General features: G+C 50.7%; 1 protein-coding gene across 2 annotated transcripts in view; it reads right to left on the bottom strand.

Annotated features, from left to right (window-relative positions):
- Positions 1–22,695, bottom strand: part of AXIN1 (axin 1) — a 56,128-nt gene that overhangs the window by 21,692 nt on the left and 11,741 nt on the right. The window lies entirely within an intron of this gene.

Below are 22,695 nucleotides of genomic sequence, written 5' to 3'. Positions count from 1 at the left end.
ACACATCATTTACACCCTGTTCTCTGTCCGTTACCTGCTCACACCTTTCGTCCATTTTCCACCGGGATGTTCAGGAATCTCCCAAAGCCTTTAAATATTCTTACTACTAACTTCCAGTTACACATGCGAAAAATACTTTCTCCCTAAATGTCACTTTTCTAACTTTGTTTAGATTGATTTTGGTCACACAAAGGTTTTCATTTCTATGAAATCAGACTTACCAATCTTTTCCTTCATATATTTTTTGTATCTTAGTAGGCAGGCCTTCCTCATTCCAACATTAAAAATATATTCTTTTATTTTTCCTCAAATGCTCCAATAGTTCCTTTCTTTTTAAAGTTCGAACTTTACCTAAAATGCTGGGTATATAATCTACCTCATTCCCTTGCATCAAAATGGAGAGCCGGTTGTTAGCACCAAATACTGAATAATCCACCTTATTCTGAGTAACTTTCAACGCCAGTCCTCGTCATCCCTCCATGGGCCTCTTCCTGGAGGCTGCGCTCTTCTCCTGTCTAGGCGCCTCCCCCACCCCCCACAGCCACGTCACCGCAGCGCGATCCGACCCCTCCTCCTCCCCCAAACTCTGTCCTCCTAAAGCGACACACAGATCCTAGGCCAAGTGACAAACGACAGCAAGGTTCTCTGACGGCTCCAGCACGACGGGGGCCCGTCGAGCCCTCCTGGTGGCTGGGGTACCCATGTCGAGCGCTCAGTGATTTGTACACAAGGCCCGGGACGCAGTCCCACCTTGGGCTCCAGCCTCACTTCTGGTAACAGGACCGAACGCTTGTCACCCGCGTGAACAACAACCCGTACCGAGTGCCGGGGGAACCTGGGATGAATCGGTGCAATCCTCAGACCCCAGAAGGAGTGACAACCATCACCGATCGACAGAACTTTCTGCAAGCCCCAATCCTAACCATGCACACACTCAGTGGAAAAGACGCTTGACAAGACCCGGGACCAGGTACCTCAGTATCCTGAACACCCATCACGCAGGATGTGCAGGACTGGGCTGGGCCAGGCACCGTGGCTGGAAGAGAGGCCCGACCGAGTGGGGCCAACTCTCCCGGGCGGTCTTGGCATCCACTGCCTCAGGAGGAGCAGTACCTGAGGCCACGAAAGCCAGAGGAGTACCAGGTGATCCTCCCACTGCAGCCAGGAGGCCACATGGGTGGCCAGCGACACAGCCACATAACTTACCCACCAGCTCCACGTCCCCGCACCAGAGAGGAGTAAGTCACTGCCATACAGCACATCCGCTCTTCTGACCCACCCGCCGCAGACTGACCCCTCCTCGGAGGCCGCGAACTGGTTCCAGCCGAAGACGGCCGAGCTAGGGCAGCGCCCGTTCTTCGGAACGGGGTCCGCCCAGAGGCTTGCAGGAAGGGATGGGGACACGGACAGCAACACAGACAGCCTGTCCCTGGCCCTGTCTGTTTATACCTCCTCATCTAGAGTATATCTGATGTGAAGCAGACAAAATGATGGGAGCCTGCAACATCATAAAATTTTTTTATTTTTACTTTATTTTTTCAAGTAAGCTCTAGGCCCAACATGGGGCTTGAACTCACGACCTGGAGATCAAGAGTCGCACACTCTACCAACTGAGCCAGCCAGGCACCCCTATCATAAAACATTATTTTTAAATGACACTGTTATTCCTCTTCTATACTTAAAAAAATAAAACCACCAATATTGTCACCACTATAACCACTACTGAAATTCTGATCCCAGGCTAAGTGCTAAATAAACTGTTTTTTCGTTTCCCTGTTTCATTTAAAGAATATTAAACTTTGGTAACTTTCTGTAAATACCCATTTGGTCAAACGAGAAAAAAACCTTCAAATTAAAGGGAAAAAGGCAGCCTGGCACGGAAGGCCCAGCCCACAGAGCATGCTGGGGAGCGCGGTGGCCCTGGAGCTCTGCTCCCTGCGGGCATTGGCCTCTGCCCTTCCCCCACACGGCAGGACCCACGTCCAGCAGGACTGTCTGCTCCCTCCCCAGACAGGGCCCCAGCGTGCCTTTCACATGGACAAACAGTCCACCTTTTGGGCTCCCGGCTGGCTCAGTTGGTGGAGCATGTGACTCTTGATCTCGGCGTGGTGAGTTCAAACTCCACACTGGGTACAGAGATTACTTAAATAAACAAAACTTAAGAAAATAAAAAGTCCATCTTTAAGGCAGAAAGCAAGAAAAACACAATTTCTTAATTTTCTACAGCCTCTAGTATAGAGCAAACCCCACTATGTACATGAGCTCTAAGTTCAGATGACAAAGGGGAGAGAGAAGAAGAAGCCGGTTATCTGTTTACCTGGTTATCTGTTTACCTCTTTAACCTTCTAGACAGCAAAGCTGGCCCTTGGGACAAAGACTGAGTGCCCTGGGCCTTCGCTGCTGGCTGACACGACAAAGTTCTGGCCCGTGACCGGCGAGAGGAAATGCCAGTGGGGGAGACCGTGTCCCCACAAGACAGCCAGGCACCAGAGCACAGGCACGCACACACGCGCGCGCGCACGGGCACAGCCAACATAGCCAATTTTCCAGGTGCTGCCGGTAGAGAAACTTCCGACTTCTCCGTACCTTTCAAAGTTCTCAGAGTAAAACCTCGATGGGATGGACACGAACATGCCCAACCGCGAACATGCCCTGCCTCTGCGTTGCCTTTCTCTTTGGTTGCTGTTTGCAGAACGTTGGGTTTCCTTCTTTTGACGTTTAACTTGATATATTTTATTTTTACTCTTGTGTGTCTTCTGTAAAACCCAGTCTTTTTAAGATCCAGCTGGACAATTTTTTCTTCAAATTGCATCATCTGATCCTGCTGTGCTGGGTGTGATCACTGACAGAGAGGGGGTCGTCCACCGTCTCGTCACTAGCTTTCTGTTTGTCCTCCTGTTCCACATTCTTTAGTTCTTTCTTGCCTTCTTTTGAGATAATTTTTATTTTCCATCTCCTCTCTCTAACAAAATAACCCTTTTACGATGCTTTCAGTGGTTCCCGTGAAGATCACAGCAGGTGCCCTGACGTATCAAAGTCCCTCCTCCCCGGCAACACAAGGTCAGAATTAATTCCATTCACTTCACTCGCACACTCACGTGCTGTCGGTCCCCTGTGTTTTAACTCTAAACGTCTTACACCCCACAGGACACTGTCAGTATGGTTTTGTCCCGTGGATGGTCACCTAGAGTTACCCGCATATATGCATCAGGGAGTCTCCAGGTGACAGCTGGTTCTTTCTGCTTGAAGAACACTCTTAGCGGTCTCCTTCGGGAAGGGGCGGCTGCCGGCAGCTGGGGCTGTCTTCATCGCCTTCATTCTCCAGAGATGTTCTCTCTGGGTTGGAAACCTACTTCTATGGAACCCTTGTGCACGTCTGCTGGGAATGTAAAATGGGACAGCCGCTAAGGAACCAGACCCCAGTACAGCAGTTCCTAAACAACAGAACAGAATGACCGTATGATCCAGCAACTCGACTGCATGGTGTGTCTGCGGGAACGGAAAGCAGGGTCTGGAAGAGAGGCCTGTCCCCCTGGGCCCTGGGGAACGTGGCCTGCTCCACGGAAGGCGGCGAGGCACCTGCTTGCGCACTGCCCCACGGGCTCTAAGGCTGGCTGACGGCGACTTTCCCACTGCTAGTGCCCAGGGCCAGAGCACGTCCCAGTCCCCATCCCTCACAGGGCGCTGCGCCCTGACGCACCACGAACAAGGGCAGCAGGACCCCAACACGGACGCGACACCAGCTGCTAGCCCAAAGGACAAAGATCTGCTTCACTGTCCCAGCAGTCACGTTTAGAGCTCTTTTTCTTTTCTAAGACAGTCCTGTGTCTCCTGCCTCCTTTCACCTGGGCGGCTCCTCAGTCCTCACTCTCACCGACATGACGTTTCCAAGAGTCTAGGCCAGGTACTCTGCACAACAGTTCATGGTTTCCTCACTGTGACATTCACAGTGGGCATTTTTTGGCAGGAATGTCACAGAAATGATGCTCAGTCACCCCAAAAACACTGAGGTTGGTTGGTCCCAATAGTGGTAGCAAACCAAGTGCCCGCCAACTTTTTCCACTCTATTATTTTTCTTTTGTCATTAATAGGTAATTTGTGGGGCAACACTCTGAGATTACATGCAAATTCTGTTACCACGCGATGATTTTCTAACCCCTTCATTCGGTTGTATTTCCTCACTGGTATTCCACTGTAAGGAACACATTGGGGACGCCTGGGTGGCTCAGTCAGCGAAGCGTCTGCCGCCGGCTCGGGTCGTGGTCCCAGGGTCCTGGGATCGAGTCCCGCATTGGGCTCCCTGCTCAGTGGGGAGCTTGCTCCTCCCTCTCCCCTCTGTGCTCTCTCTCTCAAATAAATAAAATCTTTAAAAAAAAACATGTTCTCACCACCTGCCTTTAGTTACATGTGTGTAGACTCGGACTGTTACTCCATCCGGTGGATTACAATACACTATTTTCTTTTCTGCTCATACCTGGCACTGCCCGTCAGCCTACGAACACTCCCTCGCTCTCTGGCACCCCCTGCCCCAGCCCTGAGAGTCTCACCAAGAAGGTGTCCATGAGCTACATTATCTGGATCCCTGTGGTTTTCTCTTTCTCATTTTTTTAAATCATGTTGTCTTACATCCCTGAGCACATGGTTACTTTTCATTCAGTATCTGGCTATTCTGGACAGAGGACCAGACACTGTGTGTGGAAATCCTTGTATCCGGGCAGCCCTAGGACGACACACTCTTCTCCAGAGCATATGCATTTGACATGGCAGGACGCTGGGGCACCAGGAACCCCGCCACCTTAACCCAGTGTCAGGAATGGAGAGCCGCTGCACTGGGCTGCAGACATGTGGAGGGCCTGTGTTCTTCCAGACTGCACCTCCTCAGAGGGTGGGGCACCTCCCTCCTGGGCAGGCCCTGGCAGCTGGAGTCCAAGAGCCGGCCATGCCTTCCAGCTCACCTACCTGGGTTCCCTTCTCCCTGAATGGGGCCACTCCTTCCTGCCTGGTTAGTTCTGCAAAGCCTTTTCTTTTTTTTAAAGATTTTATTTATTTGAAGGGGGGTGGAGAGAGCACATGCGCAAGCTGGGGGAGGGAGAGGGACAAGCAGACTCCACGCTGAGCGCAGGGCCCGACGTGGGGCTCAATCTCAGGACCCTGAGATCCCGACCTGATCCGAAACCAAGAGTTGGACGCTCAATTGACCAAGCCACACAAGCACCCCACCTTCAATCAGATTTGTTTTTTTAAAGCTTTTATTTATTTATTTGAGAGAGAGAGACACAGTGAGAGAGGGAACACAAGCAGGGGGAGTGGGAGAGAGAGAAGCAGGCTTTCCACTGAGCAGGGAGCCTGATGCGGGGCTCGATTCCAGGACCCTGGGATCACGACCTGAGCTGAAGGCAGATGCTTAATGACTGAGCCCCCAGGCGCCCCTCGATCAGATTTTTTTTTAAATTCTCTCTCTCCCCACTCTCTGCTCCTCCCCGCTCCTCTCCCTCTCTCTAAAAAAATAAAATAAAGTAAATAAAAAAAAAAAATAGTTCTCAACATTTCTAGCTATTCTCAGCAGCAGGTTTGCCCTGAACCACCTGATTATCTGATACCAGAAGCATTGCTTCTCCACCTAGTGAGACCTCTTATCTCCTAGAAATCCTCCGGATGAAAGAGTCAACTAACTTGCACTCCACCCAGGCGAAATGTCGATTAGACCTCTCCATCTGCCCCACTACCTACAGCCTTAATCTGCGCGCTCGCCCCACAAGGACGTTCCTTTCAACCTCCTCAGTCAAGCATCCTTGAGTAAGAGTCTTGTGATTTTTTACTCAGCAATTCAGGCACCTACTGCATTATCCTTCACGTTCTGTCCCTGGTTGTTCTGACATAAAGATCATGCCTTCCAGGGCTTAGCAGTAATTCCACTTAGCATTCCAGAAAAGCGCTCAGGTTCCTGTCCTGCAGCAGCTTTGCACACTCAGGTTGACGAGCTGGCCCCACCGGCCTCTCGCATTCACGTCGGTCTGGAGGGAATGTCGGGGACCACACACCAACATCCCCACACTGTCTTTCCTAAGCAATTCAGGTGGTCTCTGGTCAGCTGAGGTGACAGGTGGGCCTCATGGCTGACGGGTCAAGGAAGCCCCATGGGCTCCTTTTCTCTGGTCTGTTTATTTTCTGCATCTGAAATGAATCATTGTTAACATGCCTGCTCTGACCCCCCCACCCCAGCTCTGATTCCTTGGTTGTGTCCTCCGCAGTGCCTGGCACAGAGACAGTAAACCAGGCCCTTGTACCCGACCCCCACCTCCTGACCCTGACCTTGGCACTGTGCTCAGTGCCACAGATGCCATAAGCCCTGCCCCTGGCAAAGTCACTCCTATGTCCAGACTTGTCCCTTTGCAAGACCTACACCCTACTAGCTCAAGCCCTTGTATACTATGTACACAAGTGGATCAGGATAGGAGCTCTGTTGCCATAGAGACCATAGCAGGTGTCCTTAGTGAGCAGAGTCTCAAGTCTGCTGATGCCCTGGCCCTCTCCTTCTGGGCGATTCTAGGACCTCGAGGCAGCCTGGCAGCATGCAGCCGGCAAACTACTGCTGCACAGACCTGAATTCCCTGCGTGGATGTATTCTGAAGCCCGAAGACGACTGTGGTCACCTACGTATTTATCAGTTCTTATCTACCCACACTGACCACGAGCATGTCAGGCCGTCCCCCGTCGGCGTGGAGTCCCCTCTGGGATGGTGCACAGAGCCCCGCTCGCCATCTGCCCATCCCCGCAAACTGCCGGACCAATGGCTGCTCCTCGAAGGCCGTTTCTTCCTGAGTCCACTGCACACCATCTGTGTGAAGGCTTCGGAGTCACCTCCTGTTCTTCTTGCTGCCCTGTAGAAACTTCCTTCTGGCTCATCCTCTAATGGACTCATCTGTTCAATCCATCCGTGGGATTTTTTATTTTGGCTGTTGTAGATCTTATTTCTTAAACCATCCTCTATGGTGGCCACTAGCTACATGTGCTATTTAAATGTCATCAAAATTACATGGATTAGAAGTGCAGTTCCTCAGGCACAGCGGCCGCGCTGCAGGGGCTCTTGCAGGGGTGCGACCGGGGCTGGGGAGCTGGGCAGCCAGCGTGGACCGGCACACAGCAAGGGCCCTGGAAGATCTCTCTGGCTGCCTGAGGTCACTACCTCACTGCTCCCTCTATTGTTGTCTGGAGAACCTGTCAGCGAGCCCTGAATGTCACGCTGGAGAGAGCTTACATTTACAGGCTGTCCGACACCCCATGTCTGGAGCTTTGCCAAGGCTTACTCTGGCGTCTGCTTCCGGTGGCCCCTGCTCGCGTGTCTGGCCACCCATCGCTGCGGACTGGCCGCTGTTAGAACGTTTCCTGCGGGAGTCGCTGTGGGTTTGGATGAAGTGCCTTCTGCCAGACGCCAGAACCACCCGCACCCAATCTGAAGCTGTGCTCCTGGGGTGACTCTGGCTCTGGGTCCCTGCTTCCGGGTCACCGGGCCCAGTGCAGAAGCACCCCTGGTCCGAGGCTGGGAGTGTGCCCCCAGCCCTGGGAGCTGACAAAGGAAAGCCCCAAATTTCCCCAAATTTGACCTCGGAGTAAGAGATCCTCCCTTGTAGTTTGCTCATTGGATTTTCCTCTGTACGTTTAGTCTGGTCAGTTCTCGAACACATTTTTGATCCTAAGAAATGTTTACTTGTATAAAAGTGGAGAGAACAACGTATGAACGCAAGGCTCCAATCACTCACCTCCACGACGACCCCTTCACGGCCAGCCTGTCTCCCCTGGGCCTCGAACACCTCACCCACCCCTGCCGTCACTTAGAGGCAGACCCCAGGCGTGTGGCGTGTACCTGGCCACCACAGCTGTTTCAGCAGAGGGCTGGTCAGGAGACCCCAGCCCCAAAAGCACCAAGTCCCGCCTTGAGTCAGGTAGGTAGGAAGAAGGGGCTGTGAGCACCTTCTCCCACGTGTCTTTCCTCAAACTCCTAAGGTATAAGGAAAGCCAGAAGACCTCATCATTGTGCAAATAGTGGCCAATGCTGGCTTCGTCCTCTGCGTGCCCTGCTCACATCAAGACGCCCACGTGAGGGCAGCTCCAGCTTGGACCTGGGTCCTGATTAGCGCTCTGCTCTGCCTAACCAGCATGTTCCTCCCCATTTTCTGCAGGACCTTCTGCTAGTCCTGTGGCCGTGCCGGAGGTCCTTGCCTGCAGAACCAGAGACAAGAGAAGCAGCATGCCTCTCAGGCCCACACGCACTGGCCGGCGGGAGCAAGTCAGGGCCTCACTCTAGACCAGTGCTCCTGCAACAACTCCAGGAGAGGTGTGGGGATTTGGTTTCTGTTCTGCGTTTTTAAAAATTCTGTAGAAAACTAAAGAGTTACAGAATCTCTGGGAAGGAACAATAAAAACGAAGAGCAGGAAGGAGAGAGAGGAGTGAGCTTTCGTGCCCTGCTCCAACCCCTGGGCTCCCCTCTCCAGACAAGTGCACTCGTTGGTTCCCACAGTATGTGACACGGTCGTCTGCTTACAGGTAAAATAGGTTACAACGGCGTGCTCGCCATACACAGCGGCTCAACATCCCCCTTCCCGAGACGAGGAGACGCAAGTTAGATACTTCTGGTGCCGGGGCCTGTCATACGCTGATGAAAACGCAGGCGGGAGGATGAGAAAGTCGGAAAGCAAAGCCCAGCCAGGCCCCTGACCTGGGACAACACCAGAGGGCCTCACCAAAGAGTTTGGGGAGAGGCTGATGCAGCCTCTCATATGAAGTAAAAGCAGGGGACAGAGTAAGGTGGGGTGGCCTGGCCTGGAAGACGGGAGACACAGGAGAGTGGGCCGCCAAAGCGGGCAGACCCGCGATTGGAGTCAGGGACAGTGTTCCCACTTTAAAGCGGTCATCTCTTGGGGGCGCCTGGGTGGCTCAGTGGGTTAAGCGACCGACTCTGGATGTCGGCTCAGGGCATGATCTCAAGACCCTGAGATCCAGCCCGGCGCCAAGCCCTGCATCGGGCTCTGTGCTCAGCAGGGAGTCTGCCTGAGACTCTCCCCCTCTGCCCCTCCCTCGGCCCCTCCTGCTTGTGTGCGTGAGATTGTCCCCCTCTGCCCCTCCCTCAGCCCCTCCTGCTTGTGTGCGCCCATGTGTGCGCGAGATTCTCCCCCTCTGCCCCTTCCTCGGCCCCTCCTGCTTGTGCGCGCCCCTGTGTATGCGAGATTCTCCCCCTCTGCCCCTCCCGCTTGTCTGCGCGTGCGTGTGCAGGAGATTCTCCCCCTTGGCCCCCCCCCGCTTGTGTGTGCGATATTCTCCCCCTCTGCCCCTTCCTCGGTCCCCCCTGCTTGTGCGCACGCGTGTGTGCAGGAGATTCTCCCCTTCGGCCCCTCCTTCAGCCCCTCCCTCGGCCCCTCCTGCTTGTGCGTGCCCGTGTGTGCACGAGATTCTCCCCTTCAGCCCCTCCCTCGGCCCCTCCTGCTTGTGCGCGCCGTGTGTGCACGAGAGTCTCCCCCTTGGCCCCTCCTGCTTGTGTGAGCGCGCATGTGATTCTCCCCTTCGGCCCCTCCCGCTTGTGCGCGTGTGTGCGCGAGAGTCTCACCCTCTGCCCCTCCCGCTTGTGTGTGCACAAGATTCTCCCCCTCTGCCCCTTCCTCAGCCCCTCCTGCTTGTGCGCACGCGTGAGCAAGATTCTCCCCCTTGGCCCCTCCTGCTTGTGCGCGCACGTGTGTGTGCGCGAGATTCTCCCCCTCGGCCCCTCCTGCTTGTGCGCACGCGTGCACGAGATTCTCCCCCACGGCCCCTCCCACTTGTGTGCACGTGCATGTGCAGGAGATTCTCCCCCTTGGCCCACCCCACCCCCCGCTTGTGTGCGCGCGCATGCGGCGCGCACGCGGCGCACACACTCACTCTCTCTCTCCAGAAAGAAAGAAAGAAAAGAAGGAAGCTGTCAGCTCTTATTATTAAATTGGAAAGCTGGCTGACAGGCAGGAAGGGCCAAGGAGGCGGCCTGGTGGTCAGCTTGTCCTTGCCTCGCTCTGACTAACCCTGCCCCCACCGAGGCTCCCCTGTCCTTGCTGGGCCGCTGGGCTGGGCTACTCAGTGACCTCAGGGAGACCACCACACCGAAGTGGCCAGTGTCCCTCCACCCAGGCGGCTCACAGTGCAGACAGACCCTTGGGCCACTGCTCCGGGACAACCTCACCCCACCACCTGCTGCGGGACGGAGGTAAGCCGCCTCCCTCAGGCAGCTTCTGTGACTGAAGCGCGAGAACGGGAGCGGCGACAAGTACCTGCCGCGGCTCATTTCCTCCCCAGCGCGCTCAGCCCAGGACAGCCTTCAGGGTTGTGACACGTGACTCGAAGGTGCACGGACAGACAGTGCTGGGGCCTGGGGCCCACGGGACCCCAAGGCCACCCGCTCCCTCACCTCCAGGCGACTGTGCAGCAAGGACAGTCCCCACACAGATGGTCACTGGTGCTCGGGCCACGGTAAGAGCTACTCCGGTCACCGCTGGTCATCTGTGATACGGCCGGACTGATGCGCACAGTGCTCTCGGCCATCTCCTCCGCCCGTGGCAACACCGCTGTCTACAGCTGCGTGCACCTCTCTCCCCGCTGAGTGCCTCTCTCTGGTCCGAAATGCTCTCAGGCCTCCCCTGGGACTTTCTACTAAGAGTTAATGAAAATGGTCTCCACCCCTAAAAATACTTGACGAACAGCTATCTGCTTGCCGTCAGCAAACTGCAAAGGTGTGCACGCTCTGCTGAGTGGACTCGCACACCACATCAGTTAATTTGAAGCTTGCTTTCTTTATCTTACTCAGGACCCCAAGATGAAGAGTGGCACGCTCCACTGACTGAGCCAGCCGGGCGCCCCACATCAAGTAATTTTAACTAAACTAACCAAAAGGAACAAATGCCTGAAGTGATTTCTGCAAAGTGAGAAGACAGCCCCCAGGACACCTGGTGGCTCAGCTGGGAGAACATGTGATTCTTCTTCTTCAGGTCTTGAGTTCAAGCTCCACACTGGGGCGAAGAGTTTACTTAAAAAGTAAACAAATAAAAATAAAATAGAAGTTTAGAAGTAGGTCAAGCTTCAAGCCATCCCACAACATCTCTTAAATACACCCGAAAGGGGCACCTGGGGGGCTCAGTCATTAAGCATCTGCCTTCAGGTCATGATCCCAGGGTCCTGGGATCGAGCCCCGCATCGGGCTCCCTGCTCAGCAGGAAGCCTGCTTCTCCCTCTCCCACTCCCCCTGCTTGTGTTCCCTCTCTCACTGTGTCTCTGTCAAATAAATAAATAAAATCTTAAAAAAAAAAATCTTACCCTGTGAGATTACAGAACCCTAAAGGATACATTAGCTCATGAAATAGACAAATTTAACTGACAGCTATTTTGACAAGACAAATAACAATTTATACTACAAACAGCACCGCGTCAGTGTCACTCACTCACCTTCACAAAACCGAGGGGGAGGGGCGTCCTGCGCTCAGACGCTGCCATGCTGTCACCAGCGTGCACCCGAGGGCCAGCAGCCAGGCCAGGCAAGAACACCCATGACACATCACCAAGCAACCCCCTGCCCGTCCCAGAGCCTGGTCCTCACCGAGACCCGAAGGACAGTGGCTGTTGGCAGGAGCCCACACCTGTCATGGCTCTGCCCCAGCCCTTCTCCCCCAGTCCTAAAAGTCTAGTTCCCTTAGAGAAAGGCATGTAAACTGCTTTGTTAGAAACAGCTTTCCCGAAGTGCAACACACCACACCGCATATCGTTAACGCTCAGACCGTAATGACTTCTAGGATACATCCACACCCGCGAAACCGCTGCCACAAGCAAGACAGTAAATGCTTCTGTCACCCCAAAGTTCCCTTGTGCCCCCCACCTCCAATATCACTAGCGACTAGGAGGCGTTTTCTAGAACTCTGCGTAAATGGGACCACACAGGGGGACACGTGCGCCCTCTGTCTGGCTTCCTTCGCTGGGCACACCTGTTCTGACATCTGTGCAGGCTCTGCTCTCATCGGCAGTCCGTCCCTCCTCTGCGGGTGGCACCGCGGGCTACAGGCACCTCGGCCTGCTTCTCCAGCCGCCTGGCAACAGCCCCCTGGGTCGTGGAGGGTGCTGTTAACCTTGGCTGGGGGGTTAAATTTCTGCATTTTTGCATAGATCATATAAGGTAGAGATTTTTATGGCTGACATTGGCCTGACTCTTGTCATTTTTAGTGTAAACTTCTTGATGTTATTTGTTTTATGGCTAATAATACCTACGTGTGAATGTGGGCACCATCCTCAAGCTCCTGCAGTAACACAGGTCCCCCCCCCCCAGGTGCACAACACGGCACAGCTGACAAAGACCGGCACCCCCACACACACACACCTGCACTCTCCCAGTGGGAGGGAGTATGGGTCTAGACCCAAATCTAGGGCCGGAGCTCTTTTCCACCAAGCGAGAACATCATCACCCACACCAGAGCGACATGGCCAGCCTTCAGATGGGGTTCTGCCCAGCATCCGGGTGTCACTCACAGGACCACCCAGCCCCTAGGGAGAAGGAGAGCCGGCTTCCTAACAAAGCAACGTGCTCCAAGAGTTCTGTCTTCTTACAGAGCCTTCAACGCCATAAAGAAATGACCAAGACAAAGGCACCAGAAGGGTCGGGATGGACGTTTCCTCATTTCAAATTAACCTCTTTACAAAATGCAGAGCACCAGCCTCCCGAGAAGACATACTTCTGTGCTTCTCCAGCAGCAGACACAACTTCAGGCCATGGTGCCCACATTCACACGTAGGTATTATTACCCATAAAACAAATAACATCAAGAAGTTTACACTAAAAATGACAAAAGTCAGGGGCGCCTGGGTGGCTCAGTCGTTAAGCGTCTGCCTTCGGCTCAGGTCATGATCCCAGGGTTCTGGGATCGAGCCCCGCATCGGGCTCCCTGCTCGGCAGGAAGCCTGCTTCTCCCTCTCCCACTCCCCCTGCTTGTGTTCCCTCTCTCGCTGTGTCTCTCTCTGTCAAATAAATAAAATCTTTAAAAAAAATAAAAATAAATAAAAATGACAAAAGTCAGACCAATGTCAACCATAAAATATCTACCTTATGTGCTCTATGCAAAAGTGCAGAAATTTGGCCCCTACACAAACCCACAGCCAAGGTTAACAGCCCCCTCTACTGACTCCCCCACACGCCCCGACTTACACACCCATCGTGGGCTTAAGATGACAGACACTTGGGTCAGCATGGGGGCAGGACAAGTGTGGCCAGAGGCTGAACAGACAGCCTTCCGCCAACACAGAGACCACAGAGCACATGGGCCACCCCTGACAGAGCGCAGAGATAACTGCGGTGGGAGGAGATGGAAGCTGAATGAGTCACCTGGTGGCTCCAGGTGAGAGCTTCCTGCTCGGCCATCATGGTATCTGTGCAGGAGGTTGCCCATGGTTACACATTCCTGCAGGCACTTTATTTATTTATTTATTTTTTTAAAGATTTTATTTATTTGACAGAGAGAGACACAGCGAGAGAGGGAACACAAGCAGGGGGAGTGGGAGAGGGAGAAGCAGGCTTCCCATGGAGCAGGGAGCCCGATGCGGGGCTCGATCCCAGGACCCTGGGATCATGACCTGAGCCGAAGGCAGACGCTTAACGACTGAGCCACCCAGGCGCCCCGGCACTTTATTTATTTTTATTCTACAGTTGGCGCACCCCACCCAACACAGGGTCTGGGTTGTGCAACGTATCAAAGGCCCTTTATGGTCAAAATCAAAGAGTAAGATGGGAGGATGTGTGTTCTGTGAACAGGCACAGCACAGACTGAGCCAGGTGGCCACTGGGTGGCCACTCACACTTGCCCCCCATCGCCAGAGGTGGGCAGAAGAGAAGCCTAGCTCTAGAGTGGCCCCCGGGGCCAAATCCCACTTACCACCACTCACCAGCTACTGACCTTGCTCAAGCTGCCATTCGTCTCCTGCCAAGTGGAACGACAATGGTTCCAAGTGTCTAAGGAACGGCACACACAGCATTTGCTGAGGATCAGCATAAGATGCAGAAAGCCCTTCATGTAGACCACGACGTGCTGTCCTGGCACCGTGTCCCTCACATCCAGAGAGAAGTCCTGGACGGGAAAGCCTCCAGGCAGCAGTTAAGACCCATCATTCCACCTAATTTTCCGTAAGAGTCAATACGAAGGTGAACAGACTCGAGGCTCTGGTCAGAAGCACGTGATACTCACGGGAGCCCAAGCCCTGGAGGACAGGTCCCCAGGACAGGAGGCAGGCTGGCAGGACCCCCTAGTACTGCTCCCTGTGCCACCCTTCTTACATGTAGCTGTGCTCCTGAAACCAGCAGCTCTTCCAAACAACCGTGGGAGACACACACGTGGGCCACATGGATCAGGACCCCGTCTTTGTGGGGGACATAAAGATCCGTTTATGCCAAGAGGACTCTAGAGGGATCTAGATAGAACAGTGCTATCTCTGAGCAGTGGGACATTACGTCAGTTTTGGCTCATCTGTATTTTCTTATTTTCCTGCACTAAACGTACTCTTATATGACTTTGACAATAACCTGTCTCATGATTGATCTGTGCAGAACAGTTACTGAAATGTACAGAACAACATACGTGAAGAGGACTGAGAATCAGTAAGCACTGTACAGAAGTCACTCATGGAACTTCCTAGTGGGGCTCCGGCACGATGAGCTAATAACTAAACTAGACACGCTGCCAGTCTGCTCATCAGTGGGATTCTCTTCAGGGCCTGGACTTACAGAGATGTTTCACTTTTGATTTTCAGGTTCTCATGGATCAGATGAACAGGAAGGTTAGCAACGCCTGGGGGGCTCGTCTGTGAAGCATCTGCCTTCGGCTCAGGTCATGATCCCAGGGTCCTGGGATGGAGCCCCGCATCGGGCTCCCTGCTCCATGGGGAGCCTGCTTCTCCCTCTCCCTTCTGTTCTCTCTATCAAATAAGTTTTAAAAAATGGCAGATCACATGTCAGACTCATAATGTCTTTAACACAGGTCAGAATCAGTCCATAATCCAAAACAAGATGCAGAAGCTTACAAATGAAGATCCCACAAAGCTGGGAAGAAGACCTATTCTCAGCTTTGAAGCTACAAGACCAAAACAGTGACTTTGGAAAAATGTGGTTTATTAAAAATAATTTTTAGGGGCACCTGGCTGGCTCAGTCATTAAGCGTCTGCCTTCAGCTCAGGTCGTGATCTCAGGGTCCTGTCAGTTGGTTAAGCGACTGCCTTCGGCTCAGGTCATGATCCTGGAGTCCCTGGATCGAGTCCCGCATCAGGCTCCCTGCTCGGCAGGGAGCCTGCTTCTCCCTCTGACCCCCTCTCATGTGCTCTCTCTCTCTCTCTCATTCTGTCTCAAATAAATAAAATCTTTAAAAAAAAAAAAAATGTGGTTTATTAAAAATAATTTTTAGGGGCGCCAGGCTGGCTCAGTCATTAAGCGTCTGCCTTCAGCTCAGGTCGTGATCTCAGGGTCCTGGGATCGAGTCCCACATAGGGCTCTCTGCTCAGTGGGAAGCCTGCATCTTCCTCTGCCACTCCCCCTGCTTGAGCTCTCTCTGTCTCTCTCTCTGTCAAATAAATAAAAATCTTAAAAAAAAAAAAAAAGTTTAAAAAAAAGTTACTGGATTTTTCTGCTTATGAGTTTTCTCTCACAATGTTTCAAAAGGATTTTCTCTTTAAAGGGTTTTGCTTTATCCAAATGAACTTCACAGGACCACCTAATGAGAAAGCCAAACTACAAAGGATGCATGCAATGTGCTCATATGTAAAGAGAACGTATAATGACAACTGCGCGTGTGGGAACATGGCCAGGGACGCTCTTATTTGCCCATCTTTCTTCACCGTGGAAATGTTTTTATCTTTAAAGCATCTCCAACACAGTTCCATGTAGCGTCACAGAACTTTACATTCCAAAGCAAATGAAATTTCAAAGAACCAAGGTACAAGTCTGATATTCCTTCAATCCTGTTCCCTCCATTGCTGGGATCTCCAACAAGGCATGTCTGCCACTGGCCTCACCCCAGCCCGACCTCTACTTTAGAACACAGCGCCAGGCCTAACCCTGCTATTTCCACACCAGCGAACTGCAGAGGTTGCCTTGAGGGCAAGTCCTGGCCCCAATGCTGGGAACTCCAGGTAAGGGGGAAGAGGGTTCCAGCACAGGCGCACCTACGGGCCTCTGCTTTCTGTCCCCCCAGCAAAAGTACCAGGGACACGGGCTCAAAATGTCTGCATACTTAGCTTGCTGATGAGAGCTGAATGCTAAACATCTTTGTGTTGGGGCATGCATACACGCCCCAACGCACAGGACACACAGAGCTGAGTCTACCTGGCATGTGTCTGCTGGGCAGCGTTGTATCTGCCAAGACCTTGAGTTTGTTCCTCAGCTAGTTATGTTCATCTTCTTCCCCAGCAGTGAACTTGGCCACCAATCCATCCAATCATCTTTGTCACATGGGGAATGGGGCATAAACTAAGATGGATAAAAGCTATGTAATTCAAAACACAAAGAAAATCCTAGAAATGCCTGCAGTAATTAGTAAAGTCATCTTTATAAGTGAAAAATGAATATATATGCAAAAGATCCAGAATTTATACTTAAATATAACATACTCTATGTGACTGACCTAATAATTTTAGGTCATATCCATTTCTCATAAGAAAATCCCTACTTTGGGGTGCCTGGGTGGCTCAGATGGTTAAGCATCTGCCTTCAGCTCAGGTCATGATCTGTAATTATGTTAAATATAAATAAACTATGCCAATTAAAAGGAGATAATCTGGATTTTTAAAAAACTAACCATGGCTTATAAAAGAAATAATTTAGGGCGCCTGGGTGGCTCAGTTGGTTAAGCGACTGCCTTCGGCTCAGGTCATGATCCTGGAGTCCCGGGATCGAGTCCCGCATCGGGCTCCCTGCTCGGCAGGGAGTCTGCTCCTCCCTCTGACCCTCCCCCCTCTCATGTGCTCTCTCTCTCATTCTCTCTCTCTCAAATAAATAAATAAAAAATCTTTAAAAAAAAAAAAAAAAAAGAAATAATTTAAATATAAGAATATAGAAAAGTTGAAAATAAAAGATTAGAAACCATATAAGTCACACAAATATTAACAAATCTGGGACAGCATTACCAATATCAAATTAGATTTTAAAGCAAGAAACATTTAAAAAAAAATTTAAAAAAAAGCAAGAAACATTAGATATAATGAGAGATTTCATAATAATAAAAAGGTCAATCCATAAGGAATATATACTCTAAATTTGTATGCATTCAAACTACGGTTCAAAACACATAAAGCAAAATGTAACAGCAATAGTACACCTGAAACGAATATAACACTACATGTTAATCATACTTAAAAAAACTATAAATAAGAAATAGATATTAACATTCATACTGGGAGATTTTAGCCAATAAATTCAGCCTCAACATTCAGTAATAGTGGTGCTAAACATTTAAGTCATAGCTTGTTCCTGTACACTTTTTTTTTTTTTAAGATTTTTTGTTTATTTTTTAACAGAGAGAGAGACAGCGAGAGAGGGAACACAAGCAGGGAGAGTGGGAGAGGGAGAAGCAGGTTTCCCGCCAAGCAGGGAGCCCGATGCGGGGCTCGATCCCAGGACCCTGGGATCGTGACCTGAGCCAAAGGCAGACGCTTAACGACTGAGCCACCCAGGCGCCCCTCCTGTACACTTAATAAATCAGAAAGAATGTCTTTATCTGATTTTTTAAAAAATTATCTACTTCTTTATCAAAAGTGAGAGGTCAAAAAAGGTAAAACCAATGCAGAGGCGGCTACTGGCTGTCACTATAAATTCAAGTAGCAGCTTCCTTAATAAAAGACAGGATCCCAAAAAGATGATGTGAGTGCCATGGCTCAAGTGCATAAAGCCATCAAACTCTAAGTCCTGCACATATTTTCTAATAGCTAGAATCATTTCAACTCAACACATATTTATCAAGAGCAGACCTGCAAACCACTATCTTAAGCCAAGAGATACAGATAAGACAAAGACACAGTCCCTTCTCAAAAGACTTTGAGTTGGGGCGCCTGGGTGGCTCAGTTGGTTAAGCGTCTGCCTTCGGCTCAGGTCATGATCCCAAGGTCCTGGCACTGAGCCCCGCATCGGGCTCCCTGCTCAGCGGGGAGCCTGCTTCTCCCTCTCCTGCTCCCCCTGCTTTTTGCTCTCTCTCTCTCACTCCCTCTCTTAAATAAATATTTTTTTTTAAAGTTTTTTAAAGGCTTTGAGTTATTTAAAGCTAAATTTGAAAGTCGTTTCAATATACTTTTACAATTTCCCACTAACCACCACTCAGGATCACCAATAATCTCTACATTGCTAAACTTAATGACTGTCAGTCCCCATCTTACTTCACCTATTAGCAGCGTTTGACAGCTAATCATTCCATCCTTCCTAAACAGTTTCTTCGTTTGGTTTCCAAGATGCCACACTCGACTGGTTTCTTCCTTACTCATCCCCCATCCCTGAAGTCTCAACGGTGGAGTGTCACCTAACTCCTTTTCTCTATCTGCACACACACTCCGGCAATCTCAGGGCTCAGGGCTCTAGGTGCCATGCATACACTGACAACTTGAGAGAGGGAGAGAGACACCAAAGCAGAAACTGCAGTGGCTTTTTTAACCCCGTCTCAGAAACGTCAAACCACCTCTCTGAGCTATGTCCCACTACTCTCCCTTCCAGCCCTCTGTTCCAGCCATGCTGCCTTTCTCACTTTTCCCTCTACCTAGAATCATCTTCCTCCAGGTATACGGTTTGTGCTCTCACTTTTTTGAAGTCTTGCTCAAAAGTCATCCTCTAAAATGGGACACTCTCTGGCAACACTTTGTTAAAATTACAACCCTCCCCCTGCCCCTCACTGCCCTTTCTCACCTGCTATTTCACCACAGTACTTATCACCATCTGGAACATTCTATATTTTACTTTTTTCACTTTTATCTCTCCCTGTTGAAATAAAATGTAAGCTCCATGAGCGGAGGGATTCTGTCTGCTTTGTTCACTGGTGAATCTCCAGCTGCTAGAATAATAGTTGGCATACAGCACTCACTGAATGAATGCATCTGTATTTCTGTCAATTCTCCTTCTAGAGGGGCAGCTGTACTGAGCTACACACAGTAGAGGTATCTTTCCCTGTCTGCTCAGACACAGCTTTTCTTGGACATGTGTGTACCACTGCCCTTTACTCTCCTTTTGTTCTCCGAAACGTCATGATCGTATAATAGTCCATTACCAGAATAGGGATCAACTGTCCCTTCTAAGAAGAACAAACGTCTTCAGGAAGATCCAGTAACAAACCAAGAGTCACACAAGAAGGAAAAACAGCAGCTACATCTACCCCAAGACTCCAACCCTTCAGCTACATCAGTACGGGCAAGCCTGACCCACAGGGAAAATGTGCTCCGAAGAAGTTACACGTATGCATAGGATTTTATTCACTGAGTGATCTCAGGGTATTACAGGCATCCTGAATGAATTTTCACAAAAAAAGAAAGAACTCTTTCGCAATGCTGCCACCTCCAAATCATATATTTTACAGTAATCACATCAGACCTCCGCTAAACTGCACGCTCACATCTCCTTTTCCTTCACAGATTTCTTCTCACAGAGTTCTCTTACCTTTGCAAACCAGGCCTAGCTCTATACATACAAGGGGCAGTCTTCCTCCCACATATATGCGGGACTTCTTGGCAATAACCAACCATACCTCCCTACTGAGGGAGGACAGAGGGCATGATGCTAACAAGAATTGTTTGAGCAACATGTAAGGGGAAGGCAGGCCTTCAGGGCCCTGTCCTCACATCCAGCACAGTCACACAACTCCTCCTCACACACTCCTGTAGGACATCAGAGACAATCTCTGGAAGAATGAAAATCAAAGGCTCCTATTTAGGGAAATCAGGTACAGGGCAAGACATTACAGGGACTAAGACTGAAAATTGAGGAACTAGATGAAAGTGTGCATGGGCACCTGGGAAACCCCAAACTCCCTTATCTGTTCAGCTCCAGAATCCAACAGCCAGCCCCCACAAAAAGGGGGGACTTAAAGCATCCCTCTCAAGGGGAAGCAAATCACCCCAGAGAAAAGACTCCACAAAGAAAGTCCCCTGGCAGCGTGAACACTGAGTATACCACTCAAAAAGGCCAGCTCACATGCAGCTTTCAACCCGTATCTCTAGTGCCTCACTTTTACTTTATTTTTTAAAGATTTTATTTAGGCGCCTAGGTGGCTCAGTTGGTTGGGCGACTGCCTTCGGCTCGGGTCATGATCCCAGGGTCCTGGGATCGAGCCCCGCATCGGGATCCCTGCTCGGCAGGAAGCCTGCTTCTCCCTCTCCCACTCCCCCTGCTTGTGTTCCCTCTCTCGTTGTCTCTCTCTGTCAAATAAATAAAATCTTTAAAAGGGAAAAAGAAAATAAAAAAGATTTTATTTGACAGAGAAATAGAGAGAGCCAGAGAGCACAGTCCAGTGAATGGCAGAGGGAGAGGGGGAAGCAGACTCCCCACTGAGCAGGGAGCCGAATGAGGGACTCGATCCCAGGACCCTGGGATCATGACCTGAGCAGAAGGCAGACGCTTACCTGACTGAGCCACCCAGGCGCCCCTGGTGCCTCACTTTTAAACAAGAAGGAACAGCCAAGGATCATTTGGGTAAAACTTCCAGCAAGGAGGACAGAAACCAAAACAAACCATTAAGAAAGGAACTAGGAGGGGGCGCCTGGGTGGCTCAGTCGTTAAGCGTCTGCCTTCGGCTCAGGTCATGATCCCAGGGTTCTGGGATCGAGCCCCGCATCGGGCTCCCTGCTCAGTGGGGAGCCTGCTTCTCCCTCTCCCACTCCCCCTGCTTGTGTTCCTGCTCTCACTATCTCGCTCTCTCTGTCAAATAAATAAATAAAATCTTTAAAAAAAAAAGAAAAAAAAGAAAGGAACTAGGAGGACACAAAGACTATCCTACGCAGAAAGCTGGGCAAACAACAATTAAGAAGTAATAACTAACATCTCCAGAAAGATTTTTTTTTTTTTTTTTTTTTAATTTGACAGAGAAAGAGACAGCGAGAGAGGGAACACAAGCAGGGGGAGTGGGAGAGGGAGAAGCAGGCTTCCCGCTGAGCAGGGAGCCCGACGCAGGGCTGGATCCCAGGACCCTGGGATCATGATCTGAGCTGAAGGCAGACGCCCAACCGACTGAGCCACCCAGGCGCCCCTCCAGAAAGATTTTTTTTAAGATTATTTATTTAATTTATTTGACAGAGAGAGAGACAGCGAGAGAGGGAACACAAGTAGGGGGAGTGGGAGAGGGAGAAGCAGGCCTCCCGCAGAGCAGGGAGCCTGACGCGGGACTCGATCCCAGGACCCTGGGATCATGACCCGAGCCGAAGGCAGATGCCCAACGACTGAGCCACCCAGGCCCCCCTCTCCAGAACGATTTTTAAATGTTGACCCATAAGCAGAAAAAGTACAGTAGAGTGTATATTCAGAAAACAAGGGCAGGGGGTGTCTGGGTGGCTCAGATGGTTAAGCCTCTGCCTTCGGCTCAGGTCATGATCCCAGGGTCCTGGGATCGAACACCACATCGGGCTCCCTGCTCAGCAGAGAGCCTGCTTCTCCCTCTCCCTCTGCTGCTCCCCCTGCTTGTGTTCTCTCTGTGTATATCTGTGTCTCAAATGAATAAAATCTTAAAAAAAAAAAAAAAGAAAAAGAAAACAAGGGCAGAAAAAATTTAGGAGAAAAGTAGGAGAAAAAGAGATTTAAAATTTAAAGGTTCATTCCAGATGGTCCAACTTCTAAATAATAGGAAGCTCTAAAATGAGGAAACAGTGAAAATGGGAAATAGGAAATTATTGAAGAAATAACATTTAACAAACTCCCAAAATTGAAGGACTAGTTTCTTCAGCACAAAGAAATTAAAAAACCCCACAGCAAGTACTATGAGACAGCACTGCTGATAAAACATCCAAGAAATGTTCAGAGAGAGGGGGATAGCCACATCCACGGGAATATAAACAGAATGGAGTCAGGCTTCTCGGGTACAAGGCTGTAAGAAAGAAGACAGTAGTGCAAATGCTTTAACTTCTGAACATCCCCCAGACTGGAATTACAAACCCACTCAAGCTCTCCTCCACACACACAGCAGCCACACTGAAGTCCCATGGCGGCCACACCGAAGTCACACCGAAGTCCCACGGCGGCCACAGGGCAGTCCCATGGCACCACACGGCAGCCACGTGGCAGTCACACAGCACGCCTGAAGAACAACCATCTCAGGGGGAGTGGGAATAGGGAAGGTTTCAGGAGACATGTCTCTTGGAGAAAAAACAGTTTATCTGACTGGTTTTATAATGCAGAGAAAATATATTCACAGGCTTTTTTTTTTTAAGTTGATACAATGTAAGGGAAGATTTATGCCAAAAAGTCAAATAACTAGGGGCGCCTGGGTGGCTCAGTCATTGGGCGTCTGCCTTCGGCTCAGGTCATGATCCCAGGGTCCTGGGACCGAGCCCCACATCAGGCTCCCTACTCCGCGGGAGGCCTGCTTCTCCCTCTCCCACTCCCCCTGCTTGTGTTCCTGCTCTCACTCTCTCTGTCAAATAAATAAAATCTTTAGAAAAAAAAAAAAGTCAAATAACTAATCAAAGGGAAAAAT

This window comes from Phoca vitulina, unplaced genomic scaffold (genome assembly GCF_004348235.1).
Source record: "Phoca vitulina isolate PV1807 unplaced genomic scaffold, GSC_HSeal_1.0 scaffold33, whole genome shotgun sequence".
In the NCBI taxonomy this organism is placed as follows: Eukaryota; Metazoa; Chordata; class Mammalia; order Carnivora; family Phocidae; genus Phoca; species Phoca vitulina.
The sequence above is the reverse complement of the archived record's forward strand: the minus strand, read 5'-3'. Positions and strand labels throughout refer to the sequence as shown.